Source organism: Dama dama, chromosome 1 (genome assembly GCF_033118175.1).
Source record: "Dama dama isolate Ldn47 chromosome 1, ASM3311817v1, whole genome shotgun sequence".
In the NCBI taxonomy this organism is placed as follows: domain Eukaryota; kingdom Metazoa; phylum Chordata; class Mammalia; order Artiodactyla; family Cervidae; genus Dama; species Dama dama.
Genome location: NC_083681.1, coordinates 72,939,466 through 72,958,908, shown reverse-complemented (window position 1 = coordinate 72,958,908; position 19,443 = coordinate 72,939,466). Strand labels below are relative to the sequence as shown.

Sequence of the window (19,443 nt, the reverse complement as noted above, 5' to 3'; positions counted from 1 at the left end):
TGTATTTGCCGCTCCTGCTATTCAGTGTTGGCCTCTGGAAATGCTTGCTACTTTCCTAAGTGGCTCCGCCTTTTTACATTCAGGACGGGTAAGAAACAGAGAAGAGACCAAACCCAAGCCTGGCCCCATTCTTCAACTGCTTTGATTCTGATTCCCACGCCAACCCAAGAAGCTTGCCATGAAGATGATTTATCTCTGCCCTGGGGTATTTGTGTTTGTTTGGGGTTTTGACTGCGGGTTTTATGGGTGGTAAACAAGTCCAGAGACGGCCAGTGCCTTGCCCAAGGCGAACCTGAACCATCTCCCCATCGCTAATCCAGGGCTCTTTCACTCTCTCTAGGGGACCTCTCACAGCCAATTAGGAACTACTGGAAAAGCCAGAAACACAATGGCAACCTCATTCATCCCAAACCAATCACATCTGGTTCACTTCTTCCCCGCTAAGCAGTAAACAGTGGAGACAGCGTCCAGGCTGGCTGCGGGCTGGGATCTCGGCTCAGAGACAAGGCCTCGGCCAAGAGCCGGCGAGAAGTCATTCTCACGCTGATCCCTGGGCTCCAAGAAAGAGATTTTCCCTAATGCAGCTGAGTTCGGTGACCCAACATGGCTGAAAATTGTCCTTTTCCAATGCGATAATCCACACAAACCCAGGGAGGGGCTCCAAGATGGAGCAGCTTCCAGCAGCAGCCGGGGGGCAGGTGGCCTCCGTGGTCCCACTGCTTTCTGTCTTTATTAACATTTGCAGAAAAACTCACAGTGTGCTTTGCTGCAAATGAAAACCACGCAATTTCATTTTCTCCCCTCAACCAGGCCAGATGGCTCCTTCTCGCTCTTTTCCCCTTGCTCATGCTGGAATTTTTTTTTTTTTTTAGCTCAAAAATACTAAAAGATCCCTAACATCTGCCTTTCCAGGTCATTTTTAGCCAAAGGTGCCCCAAACTGAGTCCTTAGATTGTCTTAAAACAGCATCTTCCCCCTTGGGAAACAGCTGTATCTTCACCTCCAAAGTCTTCGCCTTCTATAGAGCTTTGGGGCTCCCAGGGTGGCAGAGGAAGGACAGCATGCCTGTCCGTGCCCACATCTGCATTGGAGACTGCAGGCAAGACCCAGAGTGCCTGCAGTATTTGGGAGACGTCCAGCTCTAAATGTGGGGGATTCCTACCCTTGCACACACCTCTCCCCAAACTTCTGAGGACTCATGTTCATGGCAGGACCTGACTGAGTTACTCAGCTTCCCACCAACCTGCACTGCTGTTATCTAGTTTCACATAGAATTTAAAAAAACCAACTCGAGGTCGCTCTGTCTCTCACACACACACAGACACACACACACACACACACACACATACACACACACAGAGCAGAAAGTGGCAGGGTCAGAATCTACCCATGAGGGCCTGACCCCAGGCCCAGGCCCTGACCGCTGCCCTACAAGGTTCTTGTCCCATTACTACTAAACTGGCTGGAATGGACCTTGCCCTATCCTGTCCCCATCCCAAAGGGACAGTCATCTGCTGCCTTCAGCATGGCACTCATTTCCAACGTGGCCCTCGGTGACGCCTTAAGGCCCAGGTTCCTGTGTGTGTGCTAAGTCCCTTCAGCCGTGTCCAACTCCTTGTGACCCCGTGGATCGTAGCCAGGCTCCTCTATCCATGCAATTCTCCAGACAAGAATACTGGAGTGGGTTACCATGCCCTCCTCCAGGGGATCTCCCTGATCCAGGGATTGACCCTGCATGTCTTATGTCTCCTGCATTGGCAGACAGGTTCTTTACCACTAGCACCACCTGGGAAGCACAAGGCCCAGGTTCAGGGCCCTGCAAAACCCATCCAATTGCACACATGTGTACGCATTGGTGTGACATCAGCTCCTTAATTCTCTTTTGGGGGAATAAATACTACCTCTGATCACAGCATCCTGTTAACTGGCAGGAGAGACAAGACTACAGATGTGAACTAGGGATGACCTGCCGCTCCCCATGGGAGGACCCTTAAGAAAACTGTTCTCTCAAGAACTTTTAGGTACCGAGGCACAGATAGTCTCAGAAAATCAAGCAGCATCAGGAGCCCAGCCAGGACTGGTAAGAAATCTCTGACAAAGGGTGACTTTGTATGGGAGGAAAGGAAGGTGAGGTGGGTCCCCATCATTCTCCAAGTGAGAGCAGTGCCAAGGCTGAGTCAGCCACATAAGGCACAGAGGATCTTCCAGGAGACCAGAAACTCCATGTCCTCAGAGGCGGGGACAGAGGGGGCCTGAGACAGGGGCGAAGTTTGGGACATGAGAGGGGTGGGCAAGAGGGCGCAGCCTGAGTCAGGGATCCAGGAGAGACTCCTCATGGTGGATATGGTTCACGGGCTTCAAGACCAGTGTTGAACCGGATGGTTATACACCTTCTGGATGTAGCACCCTCCACCTCAAATCTTCAGTAAAAGTCTAGTACAGTCATCCCTCGAGATTGGTTACAGGACCTCCATGGATAGCAAAATCCACTGGTCCCGCATATAAAATGGTGTTGTATTTACATATAACCTACACCCATCCTTCTGTATCCTTGACATCATCTTATTGCTTATAATACCCAAAGGGAAAAGTGAAAATATTAGTTGCTCAGTCATGTTCGACTTCTTGCGACTCCGTAGACTGTAGCCCGCAGGCTCCTCTGTCCATGGAATTCTTCAGGCAAGAATACTGGAGTGGGTTGCCAGGGAATCTTCCCGACCCAGGGATGGAATCTCAGTCTCCTGCACTATGGGCAGATTCTTTACCATCTGAACCACCAAATGTAAATGCTATGTAAATAGTTGCTCTTTCTCTCTCTCTCTCAGTTGCTCAGTCCTGTCCAACTCTTTGCGACCCCGTGGAGTAGTCACCAGGTTCCATGGTCCATGGAATTTTCCAAGCAAGAATAGTGGAGTGGGTTACCACCTCCTACTCCAGGGGATCTTCCCAACCCAGGGATTGAAACCACATCTGTTGCATCTTCTGCACTGGCAGGCAGATTCTTTACCACTGAGCCACCAGGGCAGCCCAAATAGTTGCTGGAGTGTGGCAAATTCAAGTTTTGCTTGTTTTGGAACTTTCTGAAATTTTTATTTTTGAATATTTTCAATCCACAGTTGGTTGAATCCACTGATGCAAAATCTGTGGATGCAGAGAGCTGACTGGACACACAGCGGAAGAAAGAAAGAATGAATGAATGTCTACACCAAGCAACACCAGGAACCCTTTTCTGCATTCAACAGACCTCCCAGGCAAGGCTCCTCTTGCAATGGAAAAGGCTGGGCCTTACAATGGTTCAGAGAAACCCTTCCAGTTTCTCATACCACTGCAAACAACTGGGTGATCTATGGAATTCCAATATCTTAGCACCTCAAGTTTCCCTTCCATAAAACAAGGATTAAAAATCTCACCCCAATCAGACTGTTGGGCATCAAATGAGATCATATACATGGCTGTCTGCTGGACACATGGAAAAATTCTTCTGTGCTTCTGGGATGTGAAAGGGGAGGAAAGAGAACCAATATAGAAGGTCATACCACACACAGCACCAGGCTGATCCAGCTTGTATTGTCCCCTTCTTTCCAGATGAGGAAACTGAGGTTCAGTTAGGATAAAAAACTTGCCAAGGCCATATAGCTGGTGAGGATTTGAACAGTGTGGATTTGAAGTGTGGAATTCAGAAGCCGGAATTCCCCCTTACTTATTTATATCCCCACTCAAATACCACCTGGGTTCTACAACTGCCTTCGGAACTCTTCCTTATTGAAAAGCATCTAATTTTAATCCTGTACATTTCTCCCCAGCAGACATGCACAGAACTTTATTTAAATATATTGTTATCATTAGTATTGCTTTGCCTAAAGATTCCTTAACAGAGATCTTTTTTTTTTCTTTGCCCACAAACATACACACATGCACCTCTCCAACAGGTTTGAATAGAGCTTTGTGAGTGGTAGGGCTACTTAGAAACAAAAATTGCCTATTATTTCAATTCAATTACATAGCAACCACTTTTTTTTTTTAAAGAGTATATTTATTTGAGCTTATTGTGCAGCAAATCATCAGACATTTTCTTTCTCCAAACTATTTTGAGAAGAGAAAATGATCAAATGAAAGGGAGGAAATGTTAAGCATATCATCCCTGCTATTGAGAATAATGCTGATGGATTTTCCTCTTGCACTTTTAATTTATTTAAACAACACCCCCGCTTTCATCAACAACCACGCCTTGGCTTCCTGATCGCTTTTCTCCAGGGGATTCGCGGCCATTCGGTTGTAGTCCCTGTTGGAGACACGAAGGGGAGGTTCTGGAGCCAGAGCAGACATGGAGGAGGAGCAGTCCTGCTCCCCAGGGTGTGGGTGTGATGTCAGAGGTCCGCAGCACTGGTTGCAGCCCAAACAGGGTTAGGTCTAGGTTCTGACTGTCTGGACTCCCCATCCAGGGCTCGCCCCACCTCCTCAGTTGGGGAACAATGGTAAGGATGGCAATTCAGGGATTGGGGTCTAGTCCAGCCCTCTTGGTGTGTGCATGCTAAGTCGCTTCAGTAGTGTCTGGCTCTGTGACCCCATGGACCGGAGGCCATCAGACTCCTCTGTCCATGGCCATTCTCCAGGCAAGAATACTGGAGTGGGTTGCCATGCCCTCCTCAGTCCTCTTGGTGTCCCCACCCAATTCCCAGGCCTCCGTGAGCCCATCCCAGGCTCTGAGCTTGGCCCCTGTAGTCCCCGTTTGGTCTCTGGGCTCAGAGGAGAGAAGGGCCCCACCTCGGGGAAAGCCACCACCCGTGGCCCCCGCTCCAGCCCCTCCGCAGCCCCTGCAACCTGACCTCTATCTCCTCAGCCTCACAGAACCAGCAGCAGCGGCCTCAGAGGTCGCTCTGTTTGCCTTGGCTCCGCAAGCCTGCTTCCCCAGCAAGAAGCCACTGGAAAGGAAAATAAAACAACAACAAAAAGCCTTTTGATCTGCCAGTGGACGTCCTCGTCCAACCCTGGGGAAAGGTGGAAACCACTCTCTGGAGTGACCTGCTAACCCCTCTTTCACAAATGCTCTCCAAAGGGCCCCAGGGTCTTTCAGAGACCCCACCAGGCCAGACTCCTGGCCCCATGAGATGAAAGGGTCAAAATGACATCTGTAGGGACTCAGCGGGGATGGGCAGGGGCCAGGAAGAGGCCAGAGAGGACCCGGAAACCACGGAAAGAGAAGATGGCCACGGACCCAGGCTGGCCACTCCACAGGAGGTGGTCACCACAGATTGTCTGCTTGGAGGAGCAACGAGAAAGAGGTGTGTCCCAGAAAAGCAATTCAGCTCAGCAGTGGGGAATCCAGCAAAGGCATCACGCTGTCCACACAGGGGTACGCCAGGCACCCACCCCGAGACGGCGCGGCTAGTAACTGACACGGGGCCGTGCCTCCCCGCTGCCCCGAGGGCCACTCTGGAGCCTCCCTACGTCTTTGGGGACAGTTCTGCTGGCTCCGGGAGCCCCTACTCAAGCACCCCCATTCAGTCTCTTGGCTTGAAGGCAGGCTGGAAGCTTCCAGAAGCTGATGCCCCCAGGAGCCACCCTCAACCAGTGAGAGATGGAAGTTGGTGAGCACCTGCTGGACCAAGTCTGAGGGGTGCTTCACACAGTCTCTGGGAGGGTCCCCAGCGGGACGGGGCCCCGGTTGCCCACAGCAGGAGGCAGCCTCTTAGCACATCTTTGGCTCTCCTCCCCTCCCTGCCCACTCGCCTGTCTGAGACGACCTCACCACACATACACTCTTTGTACCCAAATCCTTGCTCAGGGTATGTTTTTGGAGACCCCATCTAGACCAAGGCAGAAGTGTACATGCTAAGACAGGACAAACGAAAACATGCACCATGCAAAGTAGAAAGGGCGAAATGCCTCCAGGGGCACAAGCCCCCTCCCTTCAAGTTGCAAATGTTCAACGATGCAAACATGCCCCTGGGTGCCAACTGTTAACACTGGTACTACTCTGCTCTTCAAGGTACTGTACTGAGAGGTTAAAAATGTTTTATTTATTTTTTGTATCGTTTGTGTGAAAAGTATTACAAACCTGTTACAGTACAGTACTATATAGCAGATCGTGTTAGCTGGGTACCTAGGCTAACGTTGTTGGACTTATAAACTGGACTTACAACCGTGTTCTTGGAATGGAACTTCATACGTGATGGACCTACTGTATATAGGACAAATATACATATATATACATGTATACTGGCAGACTTGGTGGCTCAGACGGTAAAAGTGTCTGCCTGCAATGCTGGAGACCCAGGTTCGATCCCTGGGTTGGGAAGATGCCCTGGAGAAAGAAATGGCAACCCACTCCAGTACTCTTGCCTGGAAAATGCCATAGGTGGAGAAGCCTGATGGGCTACAGTCCATGGGGCCACAGAGTTGGCCGTGACTGAGTGACTTCATTTCACTATACTGTATATAAGACATATATACATATAGTTGGGTACCCAGGCTAACTGTTAGACTTACAAACTGGACTTAGAAATGGAACTCCTTCATACGTGAGGGACCTACTATATATAAGAATAACAGGCGCTATATACACAGCTGTGCTCATTTACTGGGCAAACAGTTCAGCAGGGTTGGGGGTTGCTCACAATGGGTCTGGTTAAGGAGATGGGCTTAAGACTCAGTTTCCATTGACTCTACTTTTGTTCTATTTCTGTACTCTCTTACTATGTTTATTCTGATTATTTTTTTCTTTGGTCTTTTATCAATAAAAGGTGATTTATTTCAAAGAGTTTCTAGAAAGTAAAGAAAATAAAATAAAAAGAGCTATAGAGAGGGAGAAAACCCAGAGTCAGCGATCCCCCCAACTTCCTAGGACCCTCCCACCTCCTCCTCACCTCCCCGGCCCGTGGCCTCCCTCTAGTCCACCTGCAGCACCACGGGCCCCAGTTCCCTTAGAGGTTTGGCAGCTGCTGTCAAACAAAGGAATTAGGGGCTGGAGGCGAGCTCAGGACCAGGTGACAGCCCTCTAAGACCCCTGGATCCTGATTTCCTCCCACTCTGGCTGATAAGACACGAACTGGCTCCAACAGAGAAGACCTTGGTGTCCCACAGAGGAGCAGAGCCAGGGAACCGTGTAATGCTGGGTCTTTAAAGAGATGATCAAATTAAAACGAGGCTTTTAGGGTGGGTCGTAATCCAACCTGACTAATGCCCTTATAAAAAGAGATTTGGACCCTCGGGGGACACCAGATTGAACCTCCAGAGGACACCAGATTGGACCCCCAGGGGACACCAGAGGTACACATGCACAGAGGACCCAGTGAGCAGACAGCCTCCTGCAAGCCTAGGAGAGAGACCTCAGAAGAAACTGAATCTGCCAACACCTTGATCATGAACTTCTACCCTTCTACCCAAAACTGTGAAAAATAAATCTGATAAGAATTAATTTACTTAGTGCTCACAACAACCCAATAAATCAGGTATTATTTTTAGCACCATTTTATGGACAAGAAAGCGATGAACAAAGAAGCTGAGTAACTTGCCCATCGCTGCAGAGCCGGTGAGTGATAAGAGTTGGGAATGTAAACCATCCCTTTGAATGAGATAGGGCTTGTAAGTGCCTGGCACCCTGAAAGTGATCAATACATGGTCGCTGCACCCTTCACCCAAAACAACCTGAAAAAGACTGGTCTGCAAAGGGTAAAAATGGAGGAAGGCATTTTGTGAGCACCTGCCAGGTGCCTGGGACCCAGGGGTGAGCCAAGGCTGACAGGGGTTACACTAGAATGGGGAGGTGGAAGTTAAATAATCACACAGACAAGTCAACAATCACCCAATTTTAACAAACTCCTGTTAAGAAGAGGATAGTGGAGCCAGCGGGGCTTCCCTGGTAGCTCAGCTGGTGAAGAACCCATCTGCAATGCAGGAGGCCCTGGTTCGATCCCTGGGTCAGGAATATCCCCTGGAGAAGGGATAGGCTACCCACTTTGGTATTCATGGGCTTCCCTTGGTGGCTCAGACGGTAAAGAATCCGCCTGCAACGCGGGAGACCTGGGCTCTATCCCTGGGTTGGGAAGATTCCCTGGAGGAAGCATGGCAACCCACTGCAGTATACTTGCCTGGAGAATGCCCAGGGACAGAGGAGCCTGCTGGGCTGTAGTTCATGGGGTTGTAAAGAGTTGGACACGACTAGAGACTAAGCACACAGCACAGTGGAGCCATCAGAGCCAATGGGTGAGAAATTTGGCCCACTTGGAAGTCAAGGAGGGCTTCTTGGAGGAAGTGATAGGATCCAAAGGATAAAGGGGAGACGGGTAGCTAAAAGAGGAGCGAAGGATTGTAGTGACTGGGGAAGAACATTCAGAGTGGCCCTGTGCAGGCAGGGGCAAGAGAAGGAAGCCAGGTGGCGGTAGGCTTGGGTGGCAGAGTGGGCAGAGGTTGCCGGAAAGTCTTAGAAACGCAAGTGAGGTGCTCGCTTCGGCAGCACATACACTAAAATAAATGCAAGTGAGAACATGGAAGTGTTTCCAAAAGAGCGCAACACGGCTAGCATGATCACATTACACAACAGATGCTTCCTCTAACAAAGCATGCAGGTTGAACGTCAGTAAATTGAATTTTATTTTTAAGGCGGCAGGGAGGAACGGGAATCTGAGAGTTAACTGTCTGTAAATGGGATGAGGAGCCTCTGATCCAGCTGGCATTTCACAGATCTGGCCACCTCGAGTGAGGTACACCCGCTAGGTAACAATACCGGAGGAGGACTGGCCTTCTGTGTGGCAGCAGGCGGGTGAGTGCCTCTGCTGGTCATGGCCGTCTGTTCCCCCTAACGAGTCTCGGGGCACCGGAAGCTTCTGAACACGGCTCTCCCCAGCAGGCCACCACACAGCCTGTTTCCTGGTACCCACAACCTTCCAGGCTCCTCTTCCCCAGCTCTTCCTCATCCCCAAGCTTTAACTTGTACTTACTTCCATGCGGAGACCTTTGCTGCCCCAGCCTCCAGATGTAACTGCCTTTCATGAGTTTGTCCCGCCACCCCTGGCTCCCCGCGGGTTTGTCCCCATATATCCCCAGTGCCCCCACCTAAGGGGGTTACCGGTAGAGGCCTTGGTGCACAGCAAAGGAGGATGAGATCCCAAAAAGCTCTAAGAATTCATTCATTCATTCATTCATTCAGCATGTATGAACACCTATGAGCATCCATCTATTTTGTCCTGGGCACTGAGTTACACATGCTGTGGGCTTCATGGAGAATGAGACAGGCAAGTCTCCGCCCTCATCCCACTGAGGAAAACACATCATAAATAAAATAATTAGAACAATTCCAACATTCATTGAACACTTTTGAGGTGCCATGTTATATTCTAAAAGATACATTTATGCACTTTATTTTATCTTTATAAAGCCTTATGATGGTGATCATTTCACAAAACATATAAAAATTGGGTAATCATGTTATACATCTGAAACTAATATAATGTTTTATGTCAATTAGACCTCAATTTAAAAAAATAACCTTATGGTGGTACAGAGAACTTAAGTATTTGGTTAAAGGCCACTGAAAGTTATGAACTGTGGCTGAACTGGGACTTGAACCAGGGCCCTTATGCTCAGGACGCCTAACCCTGCATGGCATGTTGCCTCTTCTGCTTTCAATGCACGGGATGCAGCTGTGTATCTGAACCTCCACAGCTGAGCCTCCAAACCCTCCAAGGTCCCTGTGGGATGGGCTCGGGGGCTGGAAGCCTTAAGCCTCAGCTAGTCTGTCCTAGGCCCCCTTCTTGTGCAGAGAAGTCGGGATACCGCCCCCGGGGGAGAGGAACCCAACTTGCCAACATCATTGTGATCTCTGGTGCTGAAGGTGAATCTGGGATAAACAGCAAGGATAATTCATCAGGACCAGACATTCTCAGCCTGAGAGGAGCTGGACACAACAGGTACCCCCCAACAAAGACAAGGTAAAAAAAAAAAAAAGTAAATGGTGCCTTTCCTGCAGTCCTTTCAAATCATTCTTTCTAGAAAACATCCTATCTGCAATTAGTCACGATTCACATGCATCGATGCTTCTTAAGCCCGTATTGAACACCCGACACCCTTCCAAACCTGTTGTATGCTGTGTGCTAAGTCACTTCAGTTGTGTCAAACTCTTTGCGACCCCATGGTCTGTAGCCCACCTGGGTCCTCTGTCCACGGGATTCTCCAAGCAAGAATACTGGAATGGGTTGCCATTTCCTCCTCGAGGGGATCTTGCTGACCCAAAGGATTGAAACCACGTCTCTTACATCTCCTGCATTGGCAGGCGGGGTCTTTACCACTAGTGCCACCTGGGAAGCCTCTCCAAGACTGTTGGGAGGGAACAAACATGGAAAACTGCATCTGACAAATGTCAGTGGTGGACAGAGCATGTCTGATGCAGACACTGCCTCTTCTGATGCTTATAACTAGGCAACGAGTGGGTGTGAATCCTCACTTTATTGATAAGAAGACTGAAATGTACAGAGATTCAGTTCAGTTCAGTTCAGTCACTCAGTCGTGTCCGTCTCTTTGCAACCCCATGAATCACAGCACACCAGGCCTCCCTGTCCATCACCAACTCCCAGAGTTTACTCAAACTCATGTCCATCGAGTTGGTGATGCCATCCAACCATGTCATCGTCGTCCCCTTCTCCTCCTGCCCCCAATCCCCATTACTAATTGTATAGTTGAGTGACCTTGAGTGACAACATACCCACCTGTTATGGATTGAATTGTGTGCCCCCCAAAGCTGTGTTGACATCCTTACCGCTGGTCCATGACCTTATTTGAAAACAGGGTCTTTGCCAATGTCATCAAGTTCAGATGAGGTCACTAGGCTCTAATCCAATGTGACTGGAGTCCTCATAAGAAGAGGAAGGACAGACACAGGGAGAACAGCTTGTGATGACAGAAGAGGAGACTGGATTGATGTGTCTACAAGCCAAGGAACACCAAGAACTGCCAACAGCCACCAGGAGCAAGGAAGGACCCTCCCCTAGAGCCCTGCTGACACCTTGATGTTGGACTTTCAGCCCCCAGAACTGTGAGAGGATGAATGTCTGTGGTTGGAAGCTCCCAATTCAGGGTATTTATCACTGCAGCCCCGGGAAACCAATTCGGCCTCATCGGGCTCTTGAGCTGGTCCTAAGCTCTGCCTCAGTGTTTAGTGGGGAGGGGCTGCAACAGCTGACGTCTGGGGGCAGGAGTGAATGAGGTGTGTTTTAGGGACCTCACAGTGCCTGACTCATAGCCTAACTGGCTTGCCCCCCAACCCCTGCTTCTCAGAGAAGCCGTGGGCATCTTGGTGGCAGCCGCAGTGGGAGGCCAGTCTCTCTGTGCCCCCAGGAACAATCATCCCCTCTACTTAGGGGGACACAGGCCACCTCTGAATCCTGTCTTGAGGAGCCAAACCTTCCCAAAGACCCTTCCACCCCAGTGTCCAGTCCATCAGCTATTCCTGGGAGGTCTTTTGCAAGGGAGGGGACAGTAAATCCCCATTATCCTAGGGGTGTTTATATTTTGGCTGGAGGAGCCCCTCATTCCCCAGGGGCTAAAAACGCAGACAAAATGAGTACCCTGGGCTCGCCCTGGGGAGGGAGCCCTGTATGTCAGGCACCAGGTGGTGGCAGGCTGCCGCGCCCCCAGGAGGCTGAGGCGCTCTTGGCCAGCGAGAACGCGGCAATCTGTCCCAGCCAGAGAGGCGGCCTCTCTCAGCGGCACCCCCAGGCCCCGCGCCCACAGTGGTAATTAGACATGAAAAGACGGGCCTAAATCCAAGGGCCGGGGCTCCAAATTCTTCTCCCATTTCACATGGAAGCCGCATTAGTTCAACACGAGAGCCCAGCCCGAGGCCACCCAGGATGGGAGCCCAGACCCTCTCCATCCAAGAGACGGGAGTGAAGGATGGGTGTGTTGGGGGGCGGAGGGGAGGATGCTGGGGAGGCGGGGAGCACTTGGAGCCTCGCCTCAGATGCTGGCCCCTGGCCAGAGGCATCACTCCCTTCTAACTCAAGTGGGCGAGGAGGAATGCGCAAACATCCTGACACCTACTAAGTGCCAGGCGCTTAGTTAGCTCTATAGCTTTCTACATCCTTTCCATTTTACAGAGGAGAAAACTGAGGCTCAGAAAGATGTACTCATGCTAAGCAGAGGAGTCAGGATTCCGATCGAAGTTTGACCATCTTACTGTTCTCAGAAAAACAGGGCTGGGAAGCCTCATTAGACTCCCTGTCTTTACTTGCTCAGTCCCACAAGGAGCGAAAGGGGAAGTAGGAGGCTGCAGAGATGGGACAGGAAACCCAGGTAACTTTCTGTGTCATTTGGGGGGTACCCCAAAGCTTGAATGCACAGCAGTTCCCAAAGCAGTGTATGTAGGGCCCAAATGCCTATGGCTTTCACTATGAGTATTTACAGCCAAGCCTTCTCATGCCCTAAGGCTACTGCCTCAGCTTCCAGATAGTTCCTGCAGCCTCCTCCAGCCTCCTCTCCCCCTGCCCCTTGCACACACAGAAGATGAACACAGAGCTCTTCCCCATTAGGGCACGGGAAGAGGAGACAGAAGAAGTAGGCTCTGGAGGGTCTTGGAAGAAGTCCTCAGAGCAGCAAATTTCAGTAGGGCAAAGGAGGCCATGGGAGCTCTGGGGCGGAGGTCAAGGGCCTGGCTCTGCACCCTTGCTGTGTGTTCACGGGCCAGTCCCTTGGCCTCTCTGAGCCCTGCCTCTCTCCCGTGTCTTATGGGCACTACATCATCTGCCCAGAGGTCGTTTCCAGGTATACAGTCTGTAATCTCCTAAGAGCAATGCACATCAAGGATCATTAAGGAAAGGAAGCATCTGTGTAGTTTAAGGACTAACTACGTGCCAGGTCTACGCTAGAAGCTTCAAATGCATCATCTCAGTGAATCCTCAAAGCACTCTATCCAGGAAATAGAAATGCAAGGAGTTAGTGCCCGGTAAATAGCAGCCTCCCTTGCAGCTGGTTTGGGGCCAGGTGACAGTTCTGACCGATGCACCAGAGCTGAAGTGACATGTGTCACCTCCTGCTGAGGCAGTGGAGTCTTCCCGGGCCTTTTCCTTCTCCATCGCTCTCCTCTCCTTTTGCAGTAACCATGGATGCCACATCACCCAGGATGTGCAGCTATAACGACGGTGGAACCACCATCCGCCGGGGTCCCTAAGTGACCGTGTGGAGCAGAGATCCACGCTAGACGAGTAGCATGAGTGAGAACTGAACCCACACGGTTAAGCCACTGAGAGTCTGGGGTCACCTGCTGTGGTTGCTGGTGTTACTTCGCTTGACACCGGAAACCAAGGCCACAGAGTCAATAAACGGCAGGCACAAGAAGCAAGTTCACATCTGTGACTCCAACACGCATCCTCTGTCAACTACAACTTTCTGTGGCTGAATAAGATCATCCCCTTCCTATAAGCAATCTTGTCCCCAAAATCTCCTACCTTTCAGCATCCCCAGGACGGCTGACTAATCAACACAGGATGAAAAAAGAGCAACTCATAAAGCACTCTGAGCCTGGAAGATGAGCAAAAGCAGGGAGGAGGAGGCCTGATCATATCTCAGGGAAATCTTTCCTGGGCTTTGGGGCTCCACAGGTGGTTTTGGTGGGAGAGAAACATCACAGAATGGTTTCAAGCACAAAAGGGTAAAACAGATCGACCTAGGATCTAGTTCCAGTCCCCCGCAACTTACTGGCTTGCTTTTTCTGAGCCCTACATTCTAATCTGTGAAACAGGGGCGATATCTGAACCAGCTTTCAGGGTTGGAGGTGAGATGAAGCATTGTCTAGGTCCTGGCTGACGTTAAGCACTCCCCAAACATCTGCCATCGTGAAGATCATTGCTGGAATGGCTCAGAGAACAGCCTCTGCTGGAGAGAGACGAGGCCACGGTGCCGCTAGAGGCTGCCCCGCCAGGATGGCTGACATAGCCCAGACCACGGGTCTGGCCCAGCCCACGTCCCTGCAACAGACTGAGGGGCAGAACACTGAGAGGGAAGCAGGGCCAGCCAGACATAGTGCAATGCAGCCGAGGAGCCAGATTATTTATTTTAAAGTCGAAAGTGTCTTCTAGGAGGATGGCCTTTTATTTGGGTGAATCTGGGAGTTGTTTATCAGCTTAAACTCATTATCTGTACATATGGTCTTCGTACTATGGTTAAGGGTGGGAGACAAAGGATGGGCATCTACTAGCTGATGAAATATCATCCCTCAAGTGCCAGAAAGCAGGATATTTTCAGTGACGTCACATTGGGCTTCCTGCCACAAGGATGGGGCTATCATGAGAACACGCACAAGGTTTTAACTCAGGAGTCCCTCCAGTGAGGCAGGGAAAGGAAGAAAAAAGAAAACAAGCAACAAAAATATTCACCCTAGTCTTCCATCTCTAAAGCAGACACACACACACACACACATATACCATGCCCCAAAATATCAGAGCTGGAAAGGGTCAACATTGATCCCCCCCATTTCACAATAACAGCAACTGCAGAAGGATAATAATGACAGTGATGATACTGAATGTCTGCTGAGCATTTACTACCTGCCTGGCACAGTGCTAAGTGTTTCACATGTTTTATCTTGTTGATGTTTCGCAACAATCTGAGGGAGTGTTATCAGTCCCATTTTACAGATCAGGAAACTGAGGCACCAGAGGTTGCATGGCCTAAGGTCACATGGCTAATAAGTAGAAGAAAGCTGACATTCAAACCCAGGCAGCCTAACTGCCTCACCATGTTGTGTCTAGAGAGATGGGGAAACTGAGGCTCAGAGAGGGGTGGTGACTCACTCGAGGCCCCACAGCTCCAGCTGTAATAGAATTGGGGCTAGAACACAGGTCTCCTTACTCCTGATCCAGCTGGTCCAGTGACCTTTCCACTGCATCCTGTTGCCAATCAGTAAGTACACACACGCATACGACTAGCGCACATGGTTTTGCTCATCTCCAAGTGGTTTAATTACTAATTAAACCAGTAGTCTTGCGTACCAACAAGGGGCAAGGGCTGGACCTGAAGATAACAAGTGCTGAGATGAAAGATCTGCTTTGCCAGCTGCAAACACTGGGGCTCATCTCTCTCTCTCCCTCTCTTCTTAATCAGCGTTTCATTATCTGCACACTCTATCCCCCAACCACCCAGGGCAGAGCGTTGATGCGGGTCCAAGGTGGCAGCCCGTGCAGCAGGAGGAGCCCAGGCTGGCGGGTTACTTCACAGCATCAGATTGCGAAAATACCCATCAACCCATCATCTGCTCTGGGGGACCAAAGTGCTGGCTTCCAAAGGGCCCCCTCCCTTTGCTGTGTCCCAGCTGAGCATGAACAAATGTTCCTGGTTTTTCCTCTCAATGGTTGATGAAATAGACCGGAAAAGAAGCCCTCTGGAAAGAGGGGGTCCCTAAGAGGGGCCACCATTTGCTCTTCCCGGGAAAGAGCAGACAGTGAAAGCTGGACAGACATCCAGAGAAAGGTAGTGGACAAGCCTGCAGGCAGAAATGAGGAGCCCAGCAGGAAATGGTCACAACATCACCCTCTCTGTCCCCAAGCCACAGTCTGATGGCTGACAGGCTCCTGGTTCACGTTGCTGTGCGGGGCAGAGCGGAGCAAGACACGGCCAGGAGAGGTGCCCCCGGCTGGACGGAAGACAGGGCTGCCTAGCGCCCTGAAATGTCAGACTCTCCTGACTTGAAGTTGCAAGGCCTCCTCAGAATCTCCTGGGCCGACACTCTCATCTTACAGGTTTATCCTGTTCTCCATCCCCATTCTGTCTCCCCCAACCCCACCCTGGCCCCAGACCATTAAAAACTCATTCAGTAATTCAGGTAGCTGTTTCCCGGCTGACGAGGCAGTTCTGAAAGGAAGCAGGGGGCCAGTTTTTGCTGGATCAACCCAAGGTGTCCTAACTACTACTCCAGATGAACCGATGCCTCTAAAAAGTGGCCTGGAACTTTCATCCATATACTGCCATTTCAGCCTCGGGCTGGGTAAAGATACCCCACAGGTCTGCCATTTGAATGTGTCTGGGGACTGTTGGACCAGGAGACCTGAAATTCTACTGGATCAGAGATCTTAGAGTTTCCCAGGGAGCAGACTGAGCTCACACATGGTACTCAAACATGGACGTCAGATGCCCTCGGAGTCTCAATCCCCTCCTCTTTTCGGGGCAGGTTGGCTGTGAAGGGGGTGGGCAGGGAGGATGGGTAGAAAGCAGACCTGCCAGCCTTCTAGGGGCCGCTTGCTCACTCCCAGGTTCCAAGGGCAGGGCTATTCGGGGCAGGCTTCCCTCGGCAGAAAAACGAGTCATAAAAAACAAAACTGAACACAAACAAAACAACTCCTTTTGTTTTCTGGCCCCATGGAATGTCTTGAAGACAAACCCAGAGACAGCAGGCCTCTCCACCCTTTCCTCTGTCTCCTCCCTTCATGTCCTCCTCTATGCAAAATAAAAACCATGCTGCTCTTTCTTCAAGGCAACTTTGTCCTACAGCAATTTGAGAGCATCCAATAAAAAACATTTGCTATACCGAAAGCAAGAACCTCAGCTCTCCTTCAAGGACCACCCCGTCTCTATCACCTTTGCAGGGGACTCTGGGGACACGAGAGGAAGGAGGTGGGGGTGGGGGTGCTGCCCAATGAGCCACTGTTTGGAGCCAAGAGAAAGATGAAAATTTCCACCGGCTGCTACGAGGCCACTGAACATTCTTAGATTTGCTCAGTTGTACTCACTCAGGGTGCTGGGAGGAGGGAGAGAATTAAAGAAAGATGAGACCACAGTCCCTATAGTGTCCCTTCAATTTTGAACAGTCCCACACATGGCAAAGACGATGCTCTTCACAGAAGCCAGCAGTTTTCCGCTTTCCAAGGCCTTAGCACAGACTCACAGATTCAACACACAGGGGCCCTGAGGTCCCACAGTGGGACACACAGCAGATTTCTACCAATAATTGTGAAATGATCGGATGAATGCGGCCTGTGGACTCCAGACCCCAAGATGAGGGGCTCTTGTTGACTGAGAAATTTACCACTGGACTGCTAAAGTCTTTAAGGCTCCCCCATCAACCCCACCCTGTGCCCAGAGAAAGGATACACCCCAAGACCCTCAACACCACACACACCAGAAAGGGATCTGACCAGATCCCTGGAACAAAGGTACAACTTTCACAAAAAGGGTGCATTCAGCCGTTTAGGTTTCAGGCTCCACAGAAACCTCAGAAAGTTAATTCTCCCATCCAATCATTTCACACCGATTTGCTGTTAATGTAAAGTTCCCCTCCTTTTTGTTTTTCTGAGGGTGAATTTTTTTTATTCACCCAGACATCCTGTCAGGTCGCCCAAGAAAAACCAGCTTCTGAAAGCCAAGCTTTCCAATGCAGTTATAACTGGGGGCACCCTAGCTTCACACTCCAACCCTCTCCCCCATCCCGCCTGGGGTGCAGTGCTCCTCAGGGGGGGTCCCCCGGGCGTTGGGGGCTGGTCTGTGGTTGCGGTCTGTAGGTCCTGCATTTCTGTGCGTTTGTCTCTCTGGAACCAGGACTCGCCTTTCTAGGGGTGAAAGGGCCAGAGAAGGGCGCCCCCTGGCGGGAGCCAACTCCCCTCAATCCGGCCCGGACGCCAAGCCGGCGCGAACCCACCCGTGCCCGCCAACCCTCCAAGCGTTCTCTCGCTGCGACCCTAAATCTGGATGTGCTCGAGTTTCGGATTCACCGAGCACCTACCGGAGTCTCGGCTTCCCCAAACCGCACACACCGCGTTCGGAGTAAAGGGGGACCCCCCCCCCCGACGAAAAGCGTGGCGCCCCCGCCCCGCTTCCAGGGACCCCGAAGACTGCCGGCCCTCAGTGGCCCCGCTGGGGCGGGCAATCCCCACAGCCCTGATCCTCGCTCCTAATCCCTAGCCCCTACCTGCGCCGCCCCCCCCGCCCCATCCCCTTACAGAGCGGCGTGGCGCGCACCCCCTCCCCTCCGGACTCAGCCCTCGCCTAGCCCCCCGACCTCGTACCCACACCTGCCCCCCACCCGGCGCCGTTCTGCAGGCGTCCCCCACTCACCCGGCCCGGAGCGTCGGGCCGCGCTGCACCTGTCCCCGGGGGACGCCGCCGGCCCTCGGCGGGTTCGGAGCGCGGATGCGGGCGAGCACGTCTTCCCCGCCCCTTCCCCAGCCTCTAGCCGAAGTAGAACTCGGTTCCCGGGCTTCCCCAGAACCATCCTAGGAGCTCCCCCCATTCCACCCCAACCCCTACCGCGCCGGGGAGGGCGCGCTTGGGTCCCCAGGTCTCCCGGGGGGCGCGGCGGCGGAGCGCGCGGAGGGCGCGGAGGTGCGGTGCCCTACCTTCCAGCCGCAGCGGCCGGACCCCGCGCCAACTCGCGTCGGCGGCCGCGGGGTAAACTTTCCCCCGGGCGGAGAGGCGCGCTCGCAACTTGCTCGGCGCCCGCTGCCTTCCCGGCGGTGGCGGCGGCGCCGCGTCCGGGGACCGACCGGCGCGAGGCGGCGGCTGCGGCCGCGGCGCTGGCTCGGGGCTCGGGGCTCGGGGCTCGGGGCTCGGGCGGCCTCGCGCGGCTCCGCGATGGATCGCTCGGCGCAGCGTCCGCCCGCAGCCTGGAGCCCCGGAGTCGCCGGCGGCTGCTGCGGCCGCCCGCCCGCCGGCCCCACCTCCCCGCCGCCGCTCCGTCCCTCCCTCGCTCTCGCCCGCGCGCCCTCCCCTCCCCGAACCTCCTCCCCTTCAGTCTCCAGCCGCCGCCGCCGCCGCCGCCGTGAAGGCACGTCTCCTCCGGCGGGCCGGCCCCCCTCGTTCCCTCCCGGCCTCGGTCCCTGCCTTCTGGACGGCATCCCGGCCTCGCCCCGGGGGCCCCTGGGGCCTCCCTCTGCTCTTCTCCGCTTCCTTCCCTCTTGCTCGCCTCCCCGCCCTTGATTCGTCTGAATTCAGGAGATCCGCTGGGGGTGTAGGGAGAGGGGTACCCTAGACAGGGGATGTGTTCCAGGGAAACTTCCACGCTGCCCCCTCCACGTCCCTGACCGGACCTCAGGGCTGGGGGTGGGACGATCCTCCGTGGGGACCTCGCTCCTCGGCTTCCCGCTGCCCTGGAAGGACCTGTTGAAAGCCAGGAGGGATTCGCTCTCTCTGGGCTGCTTTGAACTCTGTCCTTAACAGAGACACCTGGAGGGGTTGCTGCAGGAAGTTGGGGGGGGGGGGGGTGGTCCAGGGGCCTGGGGGGTGCGGACCCCCGACCAGAAGCAAATGACTTGATTTCAAAAGGCCAGACCTGTGTCTCCGTCTCAGGGCTTATCTGTTCATCTTTGTACCACTGCCTCAGCCACATCCCCCGCTCCGGCCACTGACACATGACTTCACCGAGACATTTAACCTCTGAACCTTTGCTGTGAAGTAGTTAACCGCCCCCCCACCCCCACCCCACCCCCCTGCCTGTCCCGGACAAAATGGCAAGGAAGCCGACCA

The 19,443-nt window shown here is 52.5% G+C and overlaps 1 protein-coding gene across 1 annotated transcript in view; it reads right to left on the bottom strand.

Moving 5' to 3' along the window:
• Positions 1-18,445, bottom strand: part of TSPAN18 (tetraspanin 18) — a 200,409-nt gene extending 181,964 nt beyond the window's left edge. The window contains exon 1 of the mRNA XM_061152269.1: positions 18,318-18,445. The gene's annotated coding sequence lies outside the window, so the exon portion shown is untranslated. The remainder of the gene's footprint in view (positions 1-18,317) is intronic.
• Positions 18,446-19,443: the final 998 nt, after the last annotated feature.